General features: G+C 39.8%; 1 protein-coding gene across 7 annotated transcripts in view; it reads left to right on the top strand.

Moving 5' to 3' along the window:
* Positions 1–22,363, top strand: part of RASGEF1B (RasGEF domain family member 1B) — a 632,901-nt gene that overhangs the window by 580,863 nt on the left and 29,675 nt on the right. The window contains exons 1-2 of one of the 7 annotated variants that reach the window (XM_036070552.2): positions 14,045–14,213; positions 14,785–14,902. The exons of 5 other annotated variants lie outside the window; for them this stretch is intronic. The gene's annotated coding sequence lies outside the window, so the exon portion shown is untranslated. Of the gene's footprint in view, positions 1–14,044; positions 14,214–14,784; positions 14,903–22,363 lie in introns of those variants that run through there. One more of the 7 variants, XM_036070553.2, reaches the window with a different exon arrangement.

The raw sequence follows: 22,363 nt of genomic DNA, 5'->3' as shown, positions 1-22,363 counted from the left end.
AAAGTCATAGAGGGAGGAACCTAATGAATAAACCACAATTCCCTTTCATCTTGTTGTCTGTGAAGAAAGAATCCCTTTTTCCTGGATGGAATTCCCCATCACTGTGGGAGATAGCCCCATCTCTCGTGGATCCCATGAAGAGCTCCATGAGGGAAAGAGATTCATTTTACTTTGACATCATTACTTCAACTTTATGTAAGCACTAGCCTTGGGATGGATGTCTCTCAACTTTGGTCTGTTTGGACTTTAAATAGTGCATGTTTTAATGTATCTAAAATGTTGACCTTCTGCAGAGCGACAAAAATCAAAATTGGAAATTATCTTGGTAAGTTTTCTTCTGAATCCATGGTTTAGGTCTGGGTGTATGAGAAGTACGCAGAGTTTCAGTTTCATTTTTAGTGAAATTGAGACATAATAGGATTTACTCTGAGACTTCACAACAAGACTAAGAGCTATAAGAATATCTGGATTATTTTCTATTTTTTTTTAAACTACATTTTCCTAGGACTTTTGACAAGGCTTTTAAGGAATATTTAAGTTTTTGAATATGTCACGCATTCACACAGTTTAAACACGATAAAGTGTGAAAAGGTGCCTGTCGTGTGAGAAGTTTCCTTCCTGTCTGTCCCTCTTGCTGTGTTCCGCCTACTAGTTCCCATCTCCTCCCCAAATAGCTAACCACCTATCAGTTCCTTGTTTATCTGCTCACAGAGTTTTTTCACACAAGAAATAATACAGTACAAATATATATGCCTTCTTGTTTTATCCTTTTATATACATTATGGCATACGCTACAGAACAACCTGTACCTTCTTTCACTAAGCATTAGGTATCAGTACATAGTTTCCTTATTATTTTCTATTATGCTTGCAAACTGTTTGATTCTGTGAATGTGTCAGAACTTATTTATCCAGTTCTCTAATGATGGACAGTTAGTTACTTCTGATCTTTTACTCGAGGAAACCGAATAGCTTGGTTCGTATGTTATTTCACGTAACGAATGGAGTGTATCTTTAGGATGATTTTCCTTAGCCACTATGGTAGATCCAAAGGTATGTGCATTTGTAATCTTCCACAACAGTGGATTTTTATTAATCTGATGAGTTAAAGAAAAAGATATCTCGTGTAGTTTTAATTTACATTTTTGTAAATATGAGTCAGATTGAGCATTTTTCCTCGGGGTAAAAGCCTTTTCAGATGCAAACTTGTGTGTTCAATCCTTTGCTGAGTTTCTCTTGGTTGTTGATGATTTTCATTTAGTGCAAGTACAATAAATAAGTGTATATTTACTATTTTCCAAGTTTGCTATGGGATAGGCTTTTCTTTTAGGAAAAAGTGACCATTCTTCTCTCCTTTGTATTTAAAGTCACAGATGGTTAGTTTTGGCAAACCCTAACAAGTCATGCATCTTTTTATTCTGTTTTTAAGATTTGGCCAAAGTTGAATTTGAACAGATAGAAGTATAACTATACCCAAAGTCCTTCGCTTTCTGCTGCATATGGTTGAAATTTGCTCAATATATTTTGAAAAAAACAATTACAACCCAGACAAAATCCCAGTCTTTCTTCCTCCGTAAGTAATTTTAGAATCATTTCACCAGTCCTTATAATAAGAACTGGAAGAACTGATATTGTGAAAAGAAAAAAAATGGAATTGTCTGCAACAGAACCAATCTAACAGTATAGCTAAATGATTGTTCTTGTTTCCTCTCTTAGATGTTTGAAAATGATTCTTTTTCTAATGATATATAGTTTTCAGAGATTTGAAAAATAGTGGCATGTTCTGATATGGCTGAACATGCTCTAAAATTAACCTCTTGACTTCATAGTGCACTAATTAGAAGAAAAGGAAAAGCTAGAGTATGAAAGGGGGATGAGGTTGCCTATGCACTGAATATTAATGAACTGATTGATGCAGAATGTATTATTGAGCAGCTGTTACGAGCCAGGCATTCTACTAGACACCGAGAATGTGTATTAGTAAATAAGAAGGGCATGCCCCTTGCCTTCTCAGAGCTGGTATTCTAAACCAGTTCCTCTTTATCCTGATTACAATGAGAATCACTTGGGGAAGCTTCGCAACAATCTAATGAATGGGCCTGTGACAAGAAACTCTAAGGATGCAAGTCGGGAACAAATATTTTTTGAAACTCCCCAGATGACTCTAAGTGAAGCTAGAGTGGAAAACCACTGGTGTAGCCATACCCTGGAGATGCCTACAAAACCACAAAGTATTTTGAAGAGGAAGTGGTCATGGAAATTTTGATATGATGTAATATGAACTACGTAGCGTCGACTTTGAAGCATTTTTGGCACAATGTTTATTTAACTTAAAAAGCAGTAAAGCCTTAAGACCAGCATTCCAATTTAAAGATAACTTGGAAGATAGAAGAACAGGTTAAATAGCACCTCCAGGAAAAACATTGGCCAAATCCAGACTGTTGTACTTTCTCTAAGATGAATGGCCTGGTTTCTTCCAAAAAGGCAATGTCAAGAAAAGCAGAGAGGGCTGGGAGTGAGGTGGAGACGGATATGGATTAACAGAGAATAAAGGAACAACAACTCAATATAACACCTTGATTACATCCTCGTTCAAAAAATCTTTGGGAATAATTTTTGTGGACAATTTAGGAAACTTAAATATATACTAGAAATTAGATGATATTAGTTAATATGGTTGATTTTTGATAGGTGCTAGATATATCATTATCTATGTACAAGAATGTCCTTATTTTTAGGAGATGCATGCTAAAGTATGTAAGGGTATCAGCAACTTTCAAGTGGTTTTTCAACAACAGAAAATGAAAGCACACGTATAGATAAGCAAATACAGTCCTACTTTTTAAAGGAGTTTGAAAGAGGCTGAGGTATTAAAGATGAGAGAGGCTGCTGCATAGTGATGATAATTATATTTAATTAACTACCATTTATTGAGTTTTATGTGCCAGATACTGTACTAATGACTTTATATGCAGGATATTAGTTGCTTTTTAAAACAAGCATTGTTATTATTTTAATTTTACAAATGAGAAAACCGAAGCTTGTAATAAGTAAACAACTTAAGTTCACACTGAGCCAGAATTTGAACCAAGTTCTTCCCGTTTCCATTATGGGTGATCTTGATCATTAGGCAGCATAGCCCCGCCTCCAGATGGTACTGTAACCACTTACGTGGGCATGGAAAACACACAAGCTATGGACTTACTTCCAGTACAAGAGTCATTACACTGCAAATCCATCTGATGTTTATATGTCTGCTTTGTGGACTGTGTCCTCCTTGTCATACAGAGACCACAGTTAGGCCGACCTGGGTCTAAATCTTGAAACTGTCATTTATTGGACGTTTGTTCTCAGGCAACTTTTTAAAAAACTTCCCTCACTTTCAGTTCCTTTTCTAGGAACTGAAGCCTCTTTATAGGATGTTATGCAGATTAAATAAATATATAGAGAAAGCACTTAGCACAATCCCTGGCATATAGTAAATGCTTAATAAATGTTAGTCACCCATCCCCCAGCTTTTTAAAAATTTAATTTGAATGGCTATAAATGACTCCTGCTTATGCAGAAGAACACCTGCTGCTCAAAGTGATTGCCAGTGCTGGATCCTGCAATCATTAACTATCGACTTGGCATCAGGGACCATGGCTTTGATTCCCTAAAACTTACAACAGGAGAACTCAGCTAGTATGCACAAATATGTGTTTGTTATCAGTATGATAGTCATTATGATTCATGTATTAAGGCTGTGAGTTTATTAGACCTCTGCCTTCTTTTAATTAGTAACACCACAACCCACCGATAGAAGCAGGTCATCATAAAGCCGAAGACAAAACCATGAGCTACATCCGTCCTCAACTTAGGTGACTGAGTACCTAACTTCTTCTGAGCTAAAGCGTGGGCACAGAACAAAAGAAAGTGCTTCAAAAATCTCTCTTGGTGGGGGCGCCTGGGTGGCTCAGTCGTTAAGTGTCTGCCTTCAGCTCAGGTCATGATCCCAGGGTCCTGGGATTGAGCCCCGCATCGGGCTCCCTGCTCCGCGGGAAGCCTGCTTCTTCCTCTCCCACTCCCCCTGCTTGTGTTCCCTCTCTCGCTGTGTCTCTCTCTGTCAAATAAATAAAATCTTTAAAAAAAAAATCTCTCTTGGAGCCAGCAGGCAAACACTGGTTCAGAATAGCCCTAGCTTGAAACTTAAAGGTGTTCCATGGCCCATGGGATCTGCAACTCCATCTACTTTATGGACAGGCCAGTTGAAAAACGGGGAAATTTCAGGGAAAGTGAGTTTGGGGAACTACATAGTAGATCAAGAGGTAGCAATATTCTCACTTATTTATTCAATAGATATCGAACACCTACTATACACCAAGTATTGCTGTGGGCATTGATTGGTGTTATAGATAAGGTGTTTGTTTACATGTACTTTTTATTCTAATTATTCTATTAAAATGTTTATTCCAAATTTAATTCTAGTAGTAATTACATAAATGGATAAATAAGGTGATTTTAGAGAGCGCCAATATGATCCTAAGGGTTCCTTGAAGGGCCTCTTCATTCTTAGAAATGACCTAGAACTAACCTATACTGACAATATTCATGACTGACTCCTTGTCCTACAGGTCTTGCTTCCAGAGAAGGCTTCCTTGACCACCTCTGAGAAGGCCCCCACAGCTGTTCTCCATCCCAGTAATGACCACCATCTGTGATGATTGGTTGTTTATTTATTTCCTTGTTTTAAGTCTGTCTTGCCCACCTGGAGGGAGGCCCCATGACAGACAGAGGGAACCTTGTCTGTTTTGTTCTCATTGGGTTCCCAATACGTTTTCCAGGGCCTGGCCCATGGAAGTTTCTCTTTTCAGTAAATATCTGTGGAATTAGGGCAACTGCCCATCCCAATTTGTCCGGAGCTGAAGATCTGCCCAAAACATGTGGTTTTCAGTGCTAAAACCAGCACAATCCCAAGTGAATTGGAGTGGTCAGATCACCCTACATGGAATGCATATCCTTTGGATAAGAAATTAGTCCCAGACCTGCCATTATTGAAGTTGAATCTCAGATCTCATAAACCAGACCCAGAGCAGAGCTGTCACTGTGCCATGATATAGTTACTGGTAGTCACTGCCTCTAGTGTAGGCCAAGCCTCAGGGAAAAATGAAAGTAGATGCCCAGGGACTCTTTCAAACATCACGATCACTAATAATGCAGACATTGAACTCCAGGGAAAGTATATGCCCACAGTCATAAGGTCAGTGGGGTTAGGTCAAGTCTATCACTTCTGGTCCTCTTCAAGCCTCTTGCCTGGCTGCTGAGTTATCCAGTTGGAACTAGTCTAAAAACTAACAAAAACTTAATATGAAGTAGCATTTGACAGTGGGAAAACACCTCTGAAATCATGTCATCCAATCCCCTCATTTTACAGTTGAGGAAACTCAGAATCTGAGTGTCAGCTTCCTTAGTGGAGAGTCAAGTTTTATAGGATCTTCTTTATTTGTTCCCACACAGACCAGGGTCCCTTTGAAATATTGGTCACTGCTCTTGCTCTCTAGGTGAGAAAATGTGTCCCTTCCATTGTTTGCTCTCAACTAGCTGTCCTGTTTTGCATTTCTTTCCTCATTGTGTGTGCTCTGGAACAAGTTCTGCTAGCCTTTTTTGCAAATGACTTATTTCAATATACTGGTTGTTTCTTCTCAAAAGAATTCCTGTTTAACAGGTTCAAATATTCCCTCATGCCCTAAAAACTTCTGTAAAAATTTCTAGGGCCTAATCGGCATCTTACTTGTCAGGTGAGATGTTCCTGGAGTTTATGTCATTGAGATACACTTTAAAGGACTGGTTCCAGCATTATATATGGGTTTTTCCTTACCAAAGGAAAGACACAGATAAAAATTCACATTCATTTTTATTTTTTTTGTGTTGTGAATCAAAAAATGACAATATGTCTGCCATTAGCCTTCATGTGAGAGTGGGGGCAGGGCTAACCCAAATCGCATCTATTTAGAGATATTTTCAAAACAGTATGTCCTAGTTCAACTATTTTGGGAAAAAATACAACTTGTTAGTATTTTAGAAGTTAGAAAGTTTGGATTCACAACTGCCTTTTATAATATCTGGTGTTTAACTTTTAACTTAGGAAGGAAGAGCATTTCAAAGTTTATGAGTTCTGAAAAAACACAACAAAACAGAACAACTTAAGACAAATGTTTTATTTATCTGGGGAAACTTTATTCAAACTGAGGCATTTTATTTGGCCCTCTGTTATAAATTTCTTGCTGTGAGAGGTATGAAGTTCATACTTCCATAAAGAAGGCCTTGGTCTTTCTCAGGCTTATTTCCTTACAAGCTTTCTCTTAGGAGATAATCTCTTTGAAATCACTGAGCAATAGTCTGGGCCAGAGAATTCCTCTTTTCTTCCAATCTCCCCAAACTCCACCTCTACAAGCAACAGCTATGTCCTTCCGCCCCACTGACTCATCCGAACACATCTCCAAACATATACTTTGACTCTCTTAACAGACCTGACGTAAATGGACCATTCCATGAATAGGGAGACATGTCCATATATTCAACCTCCATTTTCCTTTAGTTCTTGACCACTCTTCAGAGACAGCTAATAGGAGACAATTATGTGAATAATTGTAGATTCTAAAATTATCACTAGTTAATTCCGGGCCCTGGAAATGTTAATCATATGCTAGTGGTGTTAGTCTGGGGGAGATTTGACTTTAAAGCAGGTCTCAGTCAAGAATCAAAGCTCTTTTTTGTGTATACTCACAATATGCACCACTGTCTGAGAGGGGATACATGCGACCACACCAAAGAGCAAGAGGAAGCTAATTTTGATAAACTATGTGAGATGTATAATATTCTTTAACAAACCTTTCACACATTATACTTTTGTATGGTGAGACCAAATAAAACTCTCTGCACTTTTGATTGACAGTCATACTTTGTGATTAATCTGTGAGCAGAACAAGGTAAAACAGTAATGTCACCAGTATAGATTGCCTTAAAACGTAAGCTTTAAATATAGAAGTTTAAGGTTATGCAGGATAGCTATATGAAACTACCCAGCTGTAATTATAAAAATTTGGGTTTTTTTTTTAGAAATTTACAAAATTTTAAAAAAGTATAAACACTTGTGCACCCACCACCCACAAATGATAATAATGTTTTGTCATATCTGCTCTCTTTCTTTATGAAAGATATCAAACACTACACAAAAAATTGAAGCCCCCTTTGCCTCCATCCTAGTCCCACCTCCACCCCTTCTCAGAGACAACTGTTCTAATTTGCTAATGAAATACAGTTAAACTATATGATCTGCTCCATTTGTTTTTGTGCAGAAAATGTATTTAACATTGTTTTCCGTAGCAATATATAAACATATACACAGAAATGCTGGTTTTCCAATGGAAATATTATTTAAGTGTCAAAATAAATATTTGGATATTTTACCAAATTAAACTTCACAGAATTATCTAGAAATCACAACAATGCTGTAATACTTTTTAAAAACGATATCATCTTATTAAAATCAATTATTTTGGGACGCCTGGGTGGCTCAGTTGGTTAAGCGTCTGCCTTCGGCTCAGGTCATGATCCCAGGGTCCTGGGATCGAGTCCCGCATCGGGCTCCCTGCTCCGCGGGGAGCCTGCTTCTCCCTCTGCCTCTGCCTCTCTCTCTCTCTCTCTCTCATGAATAAATAAATAAAATCTTTAAAAAAATAAAAAAAATAAAATAAAATCAATTATTTTAGTAGATGAAAGAGAAAATATGCTAGGTATATGTTTTCATGGTGATAACAGTAAATGTTTATTAGAGAAGCTTTTTTGATCAACATAATTTCTTGAATATACTTTATGATGTCTGATGAATAGTTGATGCCATGGTTACTTTAATGATAAAGCAACTGAGAGTTTACTATTTTACTATCTTGAATATTAAATAAGATAAATGGTATTAGCAATATTTAGAGAATTCTAATGAAAAGTACTAGCAGCATCTAGAGAATTCTCCTTTATCATTTCATCAAGAAATATTTACTATCTTGAGAATATTTGTCATCAGTATTTGAAAACAAATTGTACCTTCTACAGTGTCCTAGTAGCTCCATAGATGTCAGCCCTGCAGAAATAATTAGGAAATAAAATCATGTAGTTTTTGAAGTTTTGGGCTTATCATCCAGGCTCTTTGACTTACATAACTTTGCTATTATCTTGTTGGATGGCCTTGGAAAGATCATTTAATCTCTCTAGAATTCAATTTCCTTTCAAAAATGCTTTGGTTGGTGGCATGGGGGTGGGGAAAGATTAAAAGAGATGGTCATTAATATTTCTACCGGTTCTAAAATTTTATTATTCTATTATTCATTTTTTCCCTTCCCACTCAATGTTCTAGGACATAGATTGGTAATTAGTCAAAACTGAGGGGATCTTCTAGCAAAGTAATCAGACTTAACATTAAAGGCTATAAGAATTTGAAACAGAAAACCTTATCTTAATTCATTTTAAGATCAATTTATTCACAAGAAAGCAGACAAAAACCGCTAGAAAGAGAAAGCAGAAATAGAGAAATACATTTATATTTACTATTCGCTATAAAGATTTTATAGGATGAATACTTACGTACACAAACTCATGTTAAACAATGTTGGACTTACACTCAAAACAGCATTACATTTTGTCAAAATGATGCATGTTTAAGGTTATAAAATATTTCTTTGTGCAGAAAAAAATAAGTCACTATGCAATATATAACCAATGAAGATGATGAGATTGTCTCATAACCTTATGATCAGGCCAAGTTATATTATTTCTCAATATCAATATCCCTCCTGAGGATATTACAAATAATTACGTTGTATGAGTAAATAAGAATTGGCAAATGAGTGAAACAGTAATGCTGGTGAAAAATAATAACTTTGCCTTTCAGCAGTTCTTATCTAGCATAAACGAGATCCATTAATTTTTTACATCTCCCTGGGGGATTTTGAAAACCTACTATATCTGTTGTGGAATTTCCCATGGGGTCATTACATTCTTCTGTACAACTTAAGGTCTGAGAGATAAAAAGTGGCAGTGATAGAGAATCACATGGGTCTGTGGAAGAGACTTCCCTGGAGTTATCTTTTTTAGTCAGTTCCTTTGTCCTTAGGAGTATCTTCTTAGCAAGTTTAAATGAATAACTATCTGTAATATTTTTAGTGATCCCAGGAAAGAGAAATATATGCCTCTGTAATGAAACCATCAGGATTAAATGACCCTCACAGACCCAATGCTCTCCCCAAATGAGATAGTGGCTGTGAAAAAACATTGTAAACTATAATAAATGTTGGGAATTACTATTGAGATGATCATTCCAAGACTGACCCAAGCATGTGTTTCATCACAAAAATTCCTTCTAAATGGCAGGTCTATAAAAGTGTTCATGCAGTTGGGCAGGGACTCAAGATCTTCAATATCTAAATCTTCATGTCCGGCCTTCATCATCCTTCCCTCAGGTTCCAGGGAAATGCAGGTACACAGGTCAATGCCAAACACATAAACACTTTTCATTACTATGAAATTCTAGTGTGGTCCCCTAGTGAGCTAGGTTGGCCCATAGACAGAATTCCTTTCATTCAGGGTAGAAGCAGGAAGAGGGCATGGCACCAAAGCATGCAAAGCAGCCTCCTTCGGCCTTTCAGTCTAGGCTCTCAGGTGCTAAGGAAAGGGAAGCCCAGGAGAAGCCCACTGAATAGCAAGGGGAAGTCAAGGAGTTTTCTCTAAGGTCTAGAGCTGGGCTGATCTAACTGGCCTGTCCAACATCTTGCACAGTAATCAACATAACCATTGCAGCCCTGTGGGAAAGAGTCCAAAGAGAGGGGATCCCAAAAAATGAGTCCTGTGGCTCCAAAATATTTTTGTCTTGACTTAGCCATATCACCATAGTATTTCCTCATCCCATGTGAAAGGGGTGGGGCCGGAAGTGGAATAGCTATATTTCATATTAACAGACCTTGCTTAGGAACTGTTACGCGATTTTCCCAAAATTGCATTTGGTCATTCTTCGTGTTTTTGCTTTATAAAATTCTCATGAATCTTTTGTTAAAATACAAGACAGGCAATGTACATCATACTTAGTCGGTTTGTCTTCCTTGGCTTTGAAAGTGAGAAGGCCATGGTTGTGGTCTAGATTAACTGTTGATAAGTAGGGTGATTAGTGCCTTTGTTTTCTTACCTGTATAAGCTTGGACTAAAATGCCTTATGCTTAAACTGTTCATCTCCATATTCCAGAGTGACACCGAGAAAATAAATGAAAGAGAAAATGTTGAAGTGTTTTGGAGAGTTACTTGGCCATTTCACAAGGCCTTTTAAGATCCAGAGAGAGGGAATTCAATGCTGAAAAAAGGCTGCTATTCCACCTTGGATATCTTTAATGTTTTTCTTACACTGAAGCTGTGATCCATTCCCTTATTCTTTTCTCTCTTTAGTCCTATTTTGTGCTCTGGAGCCTCATTCGTCTTTCACAGGGCAAGTTTTACATATTTGAAGGCAGTTATGCTTTGTGAGATTTTCATTTAAAGTTCAAGTGTTTTAAGAAAATCTTAAACTGGGGCTCCTGTGTGGCTCAGTTGGCTGAGCATCTGACTTTTGATTTTGGCCCAGGTCATGATCTCAGGGTCCTGAGATCAAGCCCCGCGTTGGGCTCCATGCTCAGTGCAGAGTCTGCTTGAGTTTTTCACCCTTTGCTCCTCCCCCTGCTCTTTCTCTCTCTCTCTCAAATAAAAAAATAAATCCTTAAAAAAAAGAAAATCATAAATCACAAATTAATATTGAACTTGTGTCTCGGACAAATAATAAACATTGCTTTCCAATGAAAACAACTCTAGCTTAAATACATATATCTACTAGTTTTAACAACAATATCTTAGACATGTAAAATGAGTCAAATTAATGGTATATTTTTTCAGACATTATTTCATAAATCTTACAGTCAGTAATTAAATCCATTTTATAGAGTAGAAAGACCAGAGCACTGGAATCAGAGAGACACAGGTTTAATTTATGGCTTCTTCAGCTATATGGCCGTGGCAAGTTACATACCTTCCTAAGCATCATTCCTTCATCTCAGAAGTGGAGAAAATAGTACCTATCTCTCAGAGTTTTGTCAAGTATCAAAGATAATGTAAGTAAAAAAAGTAACACCAATACAGTGAAATACTCAACAGAAGGTAAAAGGAGTGAACAACATCAACATATATCAACATGGATAGATGAGCAAAGTCAAAAGTTGGAGGGAACACATTGAGAAACAGAATAAGATGGATTGTACAATAACATTTAGGTAAATTTACTCATGTGGTACTCACATAAAACAATACCATCATTGTGCATGAAAGGCGGATTGGAAAACACACTAAATACATTGTGAAAGAGTAAGTGCCTTTGGAATGGTGAAAACTAGAACTTTAGAGGGGAAATGAAAGAGACTAATAATATAAAATAAATATATTAAAATAATACAATTTGAAAAAGAGTGTTAGACATGGATTAGTCATGATGATTGCTCTAATTTTGTGCACTTGAAGTCCAAGAGGAAAATAAGAGAAAAATATGTTTAGTACAGGGCCTGCCATATACTTGAAGCTCCATACAAGTGGCTATTATTGAGTATCCTACTCAGCAGGGCTTTATTTGCATCAATGTGACTGGTTTTATAGAGCTCACCAACATCTGTAGGGATAAAAATTGAGGCAATGGAGTCAAAAGACCAGAAAGAAACTATGGGAAGCAGAACACCGAAGAAATATCTTTTCATGATAGAGAATAATTGATACCTAATCATCACAGCTTTTATGGAGTACTTACCATTTACTAGGCATTAATTAAGTCAGCCAATACCTATTTATCGAGTGACTATTGTGTTAGACATTGTTCTAGACACTGGAAATACAGCAGGAAATCAACAACTACAATGACAACAACAAACCCTGATGTTTTGGAGCTTATATTCTAGCAAGGGGAGAGAGCAATAATAAGTAAAATATACAATATGTTAAATGGTGGTAAATCCTATAGAGGAAACAACAATGAAAGGAGGGAAGGACGCTGTGGAGAGGGGGTCAGGGAAGGCTTCTCTGAGGGACATTGCTCCAAACCCACTTCATTTATTAACTCTTTTAATGGATCTTCTCAATATGCTGTGAAGAAGTTACTTTTATAAACTATGACTGCTGTTTTCATATGAGCAAACTGGGGCCCAGGGTCTCTTGTAAGGTTTGATAACTGGCTAAGCCATAGGACAGGATCAAAATTTGGGCCACCCAGCTCTGGAGCTGTCCCCGTATGTATCACCTCTCATACAGGGAGCTGGAAGGGGCCGTGAGGGATCCACCAGAATGGGGAACAGGAACGTGGTTTGGTAAAACATTAAATCAATGCTATCACTGTGTCCATTTTATATTTTGAGAATCTAAAATAAACATCTTTTGTTTCGGTGAGAAAACACTTAAGAAAGTAAAACAGGGCAAAATCTTCTGGGGTGGTGGGTGGGTGTATCCAGAGGTTATAAAGGATATGCTAAACATTTCCACTAAGAAATCCTGATTTACTCCAACCCTTTTAATTAATTGCCACAGACTCAGGAACCTCAGTATTGCACATGGCTTGCACAACCTCAGATGGCTTGTTTGTTACAGAACCAGGATGGAAAACTGAGCTTGAAAGACGAAACAACCAGCACAACCGCAGCTAGGCTGGGCAGCCAGAACCTCTGTGCCTCTCTGAATGGCCGACTCCCACCAAGCCTTTTGGGCTGCATGGTTTCTCCTTTAACCTGCAGAGAGGCTGAGTGAATTACTGAGTTGGAGAGACCCATTTGCAGGAGAAAAGGAAAGAGTATAATTAGAGGAAGAGAAGTGAAAGGAGGCACAGATGAAGAAAATGAGGGGAAGAATCAGCTAAGAATAGGCAAGGTGAACTTGAAGATGACCATTTCCAGGCTAGGAAGGAGGAGGGAGAGAAGGAGGATGGAGCCAGGACAAAAAGGGTTCCTCTAGCTCAGTAATCCTAATTATAGTCCTATAAGACAGGTATGAATAGTGTTGTTTTTTATATATGGGAAAACTGAAGCTCAGAAAAGCTACTTTACTTACTCAAGGTCATGTAGCTAGCAAGAGAGTCTCTGGATGCTTCAATTTTTTTCTTTCCATGCGTCCCTTTCTTCCCTTGTTTCCATCGTTTCTTCCCTTCAGTCTCTTTTATTTGTACAAGGTGAAGTATTGAGGTTTTTGCCTTTTTTCTAAAATAGTTATCAAGTATCCAATGATAGAGTATGTGGTTACCATGACAACACAGCCTTTACTGAGGACTGGCCTCCCCGTCTTGCCTCCAGAGTCATATTTCACAGCACAGATTCCCTTCCTTCGTGGAACTTGTAAGAGCCGCAATTTTATATTTTGTTTGGGTGACCATTTGCTTAACGTTTGTCGTCCACCAGACGGGCTGTAAGCTTCAGAATAGCAGCGACCTGCCTACTTTTGCCTAGAGCATGCCCTCAGCGTTTTGCACAATGCCTAGCCGTCGGGCTCTGCGTAAATATTTGCTAAGCAAATGTTCTTGTGGTTTCTCTCAGCTCTCTTCTGAAAGTACATGGACAGTAACCTTTAGCTCATAATTATGTTAATAGATACTGTATAACGAGTCGGGCCGGTATTTACAGGTAGTACACAGGTAAATGAACACGCACACATACACACACACATACACATGACTTCACAAACAGCCCCGGGCAGGCGGACTCAGAAAGAAACACACGCCATCTGAGCGGGCCGAACCCACTCAGGTAAACACCGCTGCGCCGGGCTCGGCCGGCCTCCGCAGCGTGGGAGGGCACCCGGGCGACGGTGGCGGGGCCGGAGTCCCGGGCGCCCTGCGACGCGTGGGCGGGTCCCGGGCTCCGGAGGCGGTGGCGGCGTGGGCGGTGAGCTGCGCCGCGATTGGCTCGCGCCTGCCGGGGCGGGGCGGGGCTGGCGGCGGGAGGCGGGCACTCGGAGCGAAGGGGGTGTGCGCCGCGGCTGAGGCCGTAGTTTCAGTATAAACAAGGCACCCGACTGGTCGGGCGGATTTTTTTTTTTTTTTTTCCCTCTTCGCGCGCGCTTTAGCTCCCTGTTCTCTGGTCGCGCTTGTGGGTGCGCGGCAAACAGCGGGGGAGCCGAGGACCCGGGGTCCATCTGCAGGTGGGTTGTTCCCTGGCCAGGCATTCTCCCGGAGGGACCGGAGCCTGGCGGCGGGAATGTGCGGCCGTGCTGCCCTCTGCGCTCTCCCAGACGGCCGGCCCGGGAGCTGCGCTCCGAGCAAGCCTGGCTCTCAGGCGCCCCAGCTGCCGGGTGCGCCTCGAAGAGGCGGGAGAATCGGGGCGACCAAATGCTCTCTGGCACAAAGCACCTGGCAAAAGCTAGAGACCGAGGGAGTCCCCTGCCTGGCCGCCGAGGGCGCCTGGGGCTGCCCCGGGAGCGGACCCGGTGCCAACAGGTGCGGGGCCGAGCCGCTGGGGCCCGGGCAGGGACAAGCTTGCGTTTTGCTTTGCTGCTCTCGCCCCGATCCCGCAGCCAGGCCTTATGCTTGAAATCTTGGTAGTTTTTGAGGATTTGTCTGAGTTCTAGTCGCGTTCATCCTTTCATCTCCTTTCCAGAGCGCTGCTAGGCTGTTTCCTTCTACTACTTGGCTAGTTTCGTGTGTGTTGGGGATGGGGGGGAGGATTGTTTATTTTTGGTGTGGGTGCCCTATAATCTAAGCTCTGATTCTTAGGAAAGGACAGGAAACAGAAGTCATGTGCTTGCCACTGACGAGGCGATAGTTGTTCATTCCTCCGTTCACCTGGCGAATTTGGGACACACCGAGTCTCCTGGGTTTTGCCCGAGCTCAGGTGAGTCGCCTCGAGACACCTGGCTAGATTATAATAACGTCAGCCGAAGTACCTAGGAGGCTTGCGGCAGCCAGCATAAGAAAAGCTCCACTTTCTAGGGGAACCGTGGGAACAACTTCAGTGCTGTACAAGAGCAAAGGGGGAGACGGGGGTGGGGGTGGGGGGGTCTGGTGTGTACACACCTGTGCGTGTGTGTGTGTGTGTGTCCGCATCCGCGTACCACTTGAGCATTGTTTGAGTATTGTTTCGCACCTTACCCCAATCGAATTGACGCAGTTCAGGCTAAAGCAAGGTAGCTAAGTCCTCTGACAGTGCAGAGGGTGGTCCAAGTGATGTAAATAGCAGGAGGAAATCTCTAGGGCGCGCCGTTCTCTTGTGAATGTGGAGGTGCCCATCTTTGCCAATGAATTCGGTGGGTATAGATGAATATGCGCACAAATTTGTGTATGTGTGTTTGGGCCCAGCATGTCTCCAAGGAGTCCATCGTCAGCAGCACCATGTGACAGCGGCCAGGAACTGCTGGTGTGCGTAGATCTATATTTAGCCCTGGATGATCTCCAAAGGCCGAGGGAGGGTCTCTGAACTGGGTGCATAAAGGGGAAGAGTCTAGGGATCAGGGTGTTGCACTCTTGAATAATGTCTGGTACAGTCAGACTCAGATGGGGTGAATAATTATTCTTTCCTCTTGGAGACAGCAGCCAGAGCTTGGCATGTGATAGCTATGTCTCAATTTAAAGCATAGTTGGACCACTGTGATAAAACCTACGCTAATAAACAAGGAGGTTACAATTAACCAGAGTGTATGCCTCATTGGAGATTTGGGAGGAATATAGCTGATCAGGTGAGGTTTGGGGTAAATATAGAATTGATTTTCAAAAAGAAATACAAATAAAATTTTTTGGCTGTTGAGATTTTCATAACAGAATAAAAGAATGGCAGCTTGTTAGATCCTATCATTAGTGGTTATTTTAATTTTGGGGGGACAGTTGTTGGGCCACTTTTGACAGAAATCAGGGTTCACAAGCATTGCTGTATTATTCCTTTAAGCAGATTTTCTGGCAAAGATGAGAAGATCAGCTACTGACTAGCAAGTTTCTTGTTGGCATTATTCTACTACATGTCGGTCAATCCTTTGTTTTCCTGGAGGTGGCAACATTTCTGGCGACTAAGCATACTGGCCTTGTACTTTCCAGTTGTCTAATGGAGTGTTAAATTCTTAGAATTTATTTCTCCCATGGTTCACTTTCAGTCTTGCTCCATTTTATGTGGTCCACAAGACATTTTCTCTGATATTACCACACCTGATACCTGAGATCACACTGTCTTTTGGAATAGAAAATCACCAGAAAGCATTTACGATTGTTTTCTTTTTTATCCCAGCTTAGCATCTAATCTAATATAGTCTTAGGTCTATATTACTTAATGTTTCTAAAAATGTATTATTTATCATAATACATATTTCTTATATTATTAGTAACATTACATTCTGATAATCTAAAATTAACCACCGGCTAATAAAGTACAATAGACCCTTTCAAAAAAATAACAAATAACTCCTATCTAGGAAGAAGAAATGAAGGGGAGAAGCTGGGTGAGTGTCTCTACAGGGTAAGGTACCCAATAATGGCACAGGAAATGAGGGAATCGAGATTAGCAATCTCCAAAGGCTACCTGGAAGAAGTGGACTTTGGAGAAGCAATTTGGATGGCCCCAGCAAGTCTCCCTGAGACAGGAGGTGGGGAAAAGAAGGTATTCCCCCTTACTTAGAGAAGAATTTGGAATTCCTGAAGCAGGGATTGAGAATCTTGATTCTGATGCCACAAATAATAAATGGAAAAGACATTATAACGTATTGTGAAGTCTTAAAGAGACAAATTGTACTGTTGAAAATACTGCTTAAGATTTGTGGCATTTTTGATGTTCGTGGTTGAATTTAGGTGTTGCCTCCTCACCCCCTTCACTTTTCTAGAACGACAGTTGTCCTTTTTTTGGTTCTCCAGTTAAACCTACTAAAAAAAAATAGATCTATACAGCCCTTGATTATCTTAAAATAACAGATATTGTAGCCTAGTGCTCTGGACAGATTTCTGCCCTGGGATTAGGGAGATGAGTCCTGGGGCCGTCACAAGCTGTTTGTTCTCTCCCTCTACCTGCAATATCTATAAAGTTGGTCGGGTGTTGAACTAGACGATCTGAGTCCCTTTTAGTTCTGTGACAACTGCTTGATTTTGCTATATTATCCCTTCATGCATTTGTACCCTAGATGAGGTGGAAGATGAAAGATGAAGTGTCTGCAATTAGATGTTCAGCTACTTTCTGGGTGTAGGGAAATGAAGAGAAGAGAGTGAAGTTTCTTTGTATTGATAACAACTATGTAGAGATTTAATATTTTCTTGACCTCCTTTTTGCTTTTGTTTTTCTCCTATAAGTGTATTAAAAAATACTAATTATCAAGAAAGTTGAGTCAGAAATTTTTTTTGACTTAAGTCAGTGTTACCGTTTATGAAATTTTTAAAAAAGATTTTATTTATTTATTTGAGAGCCAGAGCCCAAGCGTAAGGGGCAGAGGGAGCGGGAGAGACTCTCAAGCAGACTCCCCGCTGAGCACGGAGTCTGATGCAGGGCTGTGTCTCATGACCCTGAGATCATGACCTGAGCCGAAACCAAGAGAGTCAGATGCTTAACTGACTGAGCCACGCGGGTATCCCACCATTTATGAAATTTTTAACTGGCCTCTGACCTAGGTTTTTTCCTTAGGTTTATATATTTACTATTCCATTTCAAGATATGTCTATATCTAGAAGTCATTCATTTGATTCAAATTTTATTAGGAAGCCCTCGTATGAAAATCAGTTTCACACAGAGAAAATACAAATTAGCCTTGTAGGGAAGGAAAACACTTTACAGACCGCCAGGATCGTTCTATTTATCAAAAAGAGAAGAATGGAGGGGGAGGAATAAGCATAGTTTTTCAAGGACTTGCAGCCAAAAAATAAAATTATCCTAGGAACCATGTTACATAATAAAATGTAAATAGAAAATTCTGCTTGTTTACTAAATGTCCTCACTAAGTATCAGATCATTTTCCTGCTGAAATTAATTGGGTTTAGAAAAATAAACCCTTTTAGTAAAGGATGCTCCCCATATGATATTCTATAATTTGGCTTGAGAGCTATCTATAGATGATCCAACACCTTATATCTGTGCCATCCGGTATGGTAGCCACTAGGCACATGGGGATATTTAAACTTATGTTTAAATTAAACAAAATTAAGAATTGAGTTTCTTAGTTGCGCCAGCCACATTTTAAGTGCTTAATAGCTACTTGCAGCTAATAGCGACTGACTGGACAGTGTAGAAGAGGACCATTTCCAATATCCCAGAAAGTTCAAAGTTCTTTTTGACAGCATGTAATTAGATCAGGATGATTTTGATTGTCCAGAAGATCACTTTTGTCCCCCTGGGAATATGAAATAATTAATTCTCATTGTATTTGGGCACCTAAGACCTACAAAATAAGACCGACTGACTTTTTCAGCCAGTATTTGTTTTCAACTGTACAGCACGAACAGTGCCACTTTCCGAAGCTCAATAATATGCCAAGATCACAAACACCAATTTCTTAGGTTTTTTTCACCCAGAACTCCAGTTGTCCTACATTTCTAAACCAGCACCTGCTGTTAAAGCTGGAAAGCACCAATCTTTTCACAGACCAGGAACGTGGAGCCATCTACTGTTCAGCTCAGGAACTACATGGACGTTGTAGATTCAAAACAATGCATAAAGAATATCAAAGTGTTCTGTGATCTGTTCCCACGCAGTAAAGATTTATCTTGTAGAAAAGTTTTAAATGACTCTCCAGGCCCATTTAGAGTTGCCATGTAGTGAAATGTTGTTTTGTGTTTTAATAAATAAACTGCTAACAAGATATCTCCAAGATAAAAGATGACACATTTTTTAAAGCTTTAATTTCTTCCAAGGAAACCAAAGATAGTAATTATTTGAGTCACAATCCTCTTCCTCCATCAATTAGGAATTAGTAAGGATTTCTTAAGTAGCATCCAGGGTAAATCAAGAAAAATGCAAGTTCTTTTTTTTTTTTTTTAATGAAAGCCTGTAACATTGGTAAATAATACCACCAATTTCATCATTATGGAGAGAAATAAGACCTTCTTTAATAAAAAATACTCACTTTTCCCTCCTTGAGTATGAAATTTACTAAGCACTTGGGGCTCAGTTCCAAAGAATGTACCTATCTGGGAGTGAGTTCCTTTCTGTTCACGTGCCAAAGAAGTGAGTTGATTTAGAGTTGTCTACTCTGCATTGTTTGTACTCACAGGAACTGTACCTCTTTTCTCAAGGAGGTCAGCAGAAGTGTAGCGTTTCTAGAGTTTCCAGAGCTGTTGCTAGAAATCTCTGCCTTTAGGACTTTCCCTGGCTCAGGAAAATGTGAGAAGATAATCTTCTAGACATTTTCAAGCTCAAAAGAAGCCGTGTTTTAGATAGTGTCAGAAACGTGACTTTTACTTTCACCCTGAGTCAAATCCATAGTTCGTTACCCTCTATGAGCGTGCAGTCCATCCTTGTATCCTGAGATCCAGTGGTGCCAAAAGGAGGCTAGAAGTGCTTGAGAAAACCAGCTGGAGTAAAGCTGAAATATGTGAATCTTTCTCATTCAGCTTTCTGGAACCTCAAATGAGAAAAGGAAGAAGGTGCATCTCACCAAAGTGCAAAGTTCCTTTGGAATCTAGATGGGAATGGGGAAACCGGTAATTCCAGGATATTAAATTAAGCCTCTCCTCACTAAACAAATATACTTTCAAAGTTCAGCTGTGATAGGGAGGCCTTCCTCTACTTCAGTGGGTTTGTTTTTTTAAATTGGGACACATGCCCAGCACTTGAACAGAAACGAAAAGATAGTGATCAATATAAGGGCATTGGATTTGTTAAATATTTCACCAAAGTACTCTATGATGAAATATGGATCGAAAGCTCCCCATGCTTTTTTTTTTTTTTTTTTTTTTTTGAGTCCTACTTTTTCTAGCTCATTCTCTTAAGTGTAAAGGAAATGCTGACTTGACATTCTGGTAGAGATTTACAAAGCACCTACAGCAGATGTTGAAGGATAGCTTTGGATTTAGTTCCCACACCCGTCTTTTCCTCAACCTCTTTTCCAATTTGAAATGTCACCTGAAACCACCTTATCCTGGTGCACCTGCCCCATCATAAATAACATTGTGCAAAAGCAGTCGCTAATTCAAACACAGTCTGCTGTTTAGAAAAAGGCAGCTTTTCATCTGGTGCTTTCGTTGGTTTGAAACCATTAGGCATGCCTTTCAAATCCATTCATCCCTTAAATCACCCAGACCTTGCTTCCTTGCTTCTGGATCAATGTCAGGCTGAACTTTTTCAGAGTCCTTGGAAGAACATGATATATCTTCGTGACTGAATTAGCTGCCCCTGTAACGTATCTAGTCTGTCAACCAACTTTTCAGCTTACCAAGTTAATTTTAAGAAAGAACATTCATCTTGTACACCTGAGTTGGATATATCTTTTACTTCCTTTTGGGAAGTTTTCCAACAGAACCTATGATCTGTATGCTAATTTCATGGCTCTAAGCTTTCTTTCTTTTTTTTTTTTTTAAAGATTTTATTTATTTATTTGAGAGAGAGAGAATGAGAGAGAGCGAGTACATGAGAGGGGGGAGGGTCAGAGGGAGAAGCAGACTCCCCGCTGAGCAGGGAGCCCGATGCGGGACTCGATCCAGGGACTCCAGGATCATGACCTGAGCCGAAGGCAGTCGCCCAACCAACTGAGCCACCCAGGCGCCCGGCTCTAAGCTTTCTTTTAGCCTGGTTCATTTTTTTAAAACCCAAAGTCTGTTTCCCACTGTCTCATCGCATCTTTCCCCACCCCAAAGTGCCATCTCAATTTTGGGGGGGAATACCTGTTTAAATATCTCTACCCAAACCAAAAGTAGTATCATTTTTTTTTTTTTTTAAAGATTTTATTTATTTATTTGAGACAGAGAGAGAGAGCACATGAGAGGGGTGAGGGTCATAGGGAGAAGCAGGCTCCCCGCCGAGCAGGGAGCCCGATGCGGGACTCGATCCAGGGACTCCAGGATCATGACCTGAGCCGAAGGCAGTCGCTTAACCAACTGAGCCACCCAGGCGCCCAAAAGTAGTATCATTTTAAAAGCCTCTTTAGCTCCATTTGATTGGCACTACCGGAGAATACAAGTATTCCTTGATTTCTAAGGAGCCAGGCTTGGATGTGCTAGACCAAGCTTCCCTTCAGAACCGCCACGTTCTTCTTCTTTGAAGATGATTAGATAAATCATATGTAGGCTCTGTACAGGTCTGCTCATAATGTTTCTTAAACTGGGGTCTGAACTCTCCGAGGGTATATGCAAACTTGTTGGTACATTTCTCTCAGGGCAGTGTGGGGAGAGGTTTGTGATCTCCCGAGAAGTTAAGAGCCATTGGCCACATTGAATATATTGTTTCCCAGGAAATGATTTTAAGGTGAGAATTGCTTGCGAGGTGAGCCTGTCCTCTGCCTTATCTTATTGGTAGTGATTTGAATAAAGTCAGCAGTTTTGTTTTTTTTTTTCAAGTATCTCATATAAATCTCTTTTTTTTCCCAAAGGAATTAACTACTTTGAAGTTTGACTTAATAGTAAATTAATGCCAGCATTTACGCTAATGCTGTCGCACATTCTAATTTTGGAAAAGTCAGGTTCTCCTGAACAAGATTTTTGGTTAGCCGATAGGTCTATTGGATTGGGCAAAATCTGCGCTAAGGAAGGGTGGTAGACAGTGGAGAAGTTGGTTTTGAGATTATATTGGAAACGGTGGAGGGGAGTGGATTGAGAGTTTAAAGGACCTTAGAGACAGATAATATTAATTGTGGGAGCTGTAAAAGAAGGTTAGCTGCAGATGAGAAATCAGAACTACCCTGAGATGAAAACAAATAAATAAATGGGATTTCTGGGATAAGAGCAGCCTCACCCTTTGCCCTTCTTCTACTACAGAAATCATTAGCAAATTATTCCTGGCATTAATAGCGCCTGGGGATAAATGCTGTTCTGGATTCTCATATCCAGTACTTGGATATTTTCTCTGTTTTTTAAAACAAGAACCAAGCTAATACTTAATCTTCTGAGCCTTGTTTTTCAACTCCAGAACTGAAGCAAGAGAATTCAAGTCTTGGATGACAAATCTGAGTAATACTGAACAAACAATAGTTCTTGATGTGGGTAATAACAGGGAAGATACTTGAAGGAAAAAAACTACTATGTTTATCTTCTTAGGTATTTAAGGTACACTTCAAAGACAGTACTTTCTGTACCATACTGTTCACCTCCCCTTGTTTGTCAAATGCATTTCTTACACAAGGCAGTTGATCTTTCTAGAAAATGGCTAGACTGGCCACTTGTTAGAGATTGTCCAGAAATG

Source organism: Halichoerus grypus, chromosome 3 (assembly GCF_964656455.1).
Source record: "Halichoerus grypus chromosome 3, mHalGry1.hap1.1, whole genome shotgun sequence".
NCBI lineage: Eukaryota > Metazoa > Chordata > Mammalia > Carnivora > Phocidae > Halichoerus > Halichoerus grypus.
The sequence above is the reverse complement of the archived record's forward strand: the minus strand, read 5'-3'. Positions and strand labels throughout refer to the sequence as shown.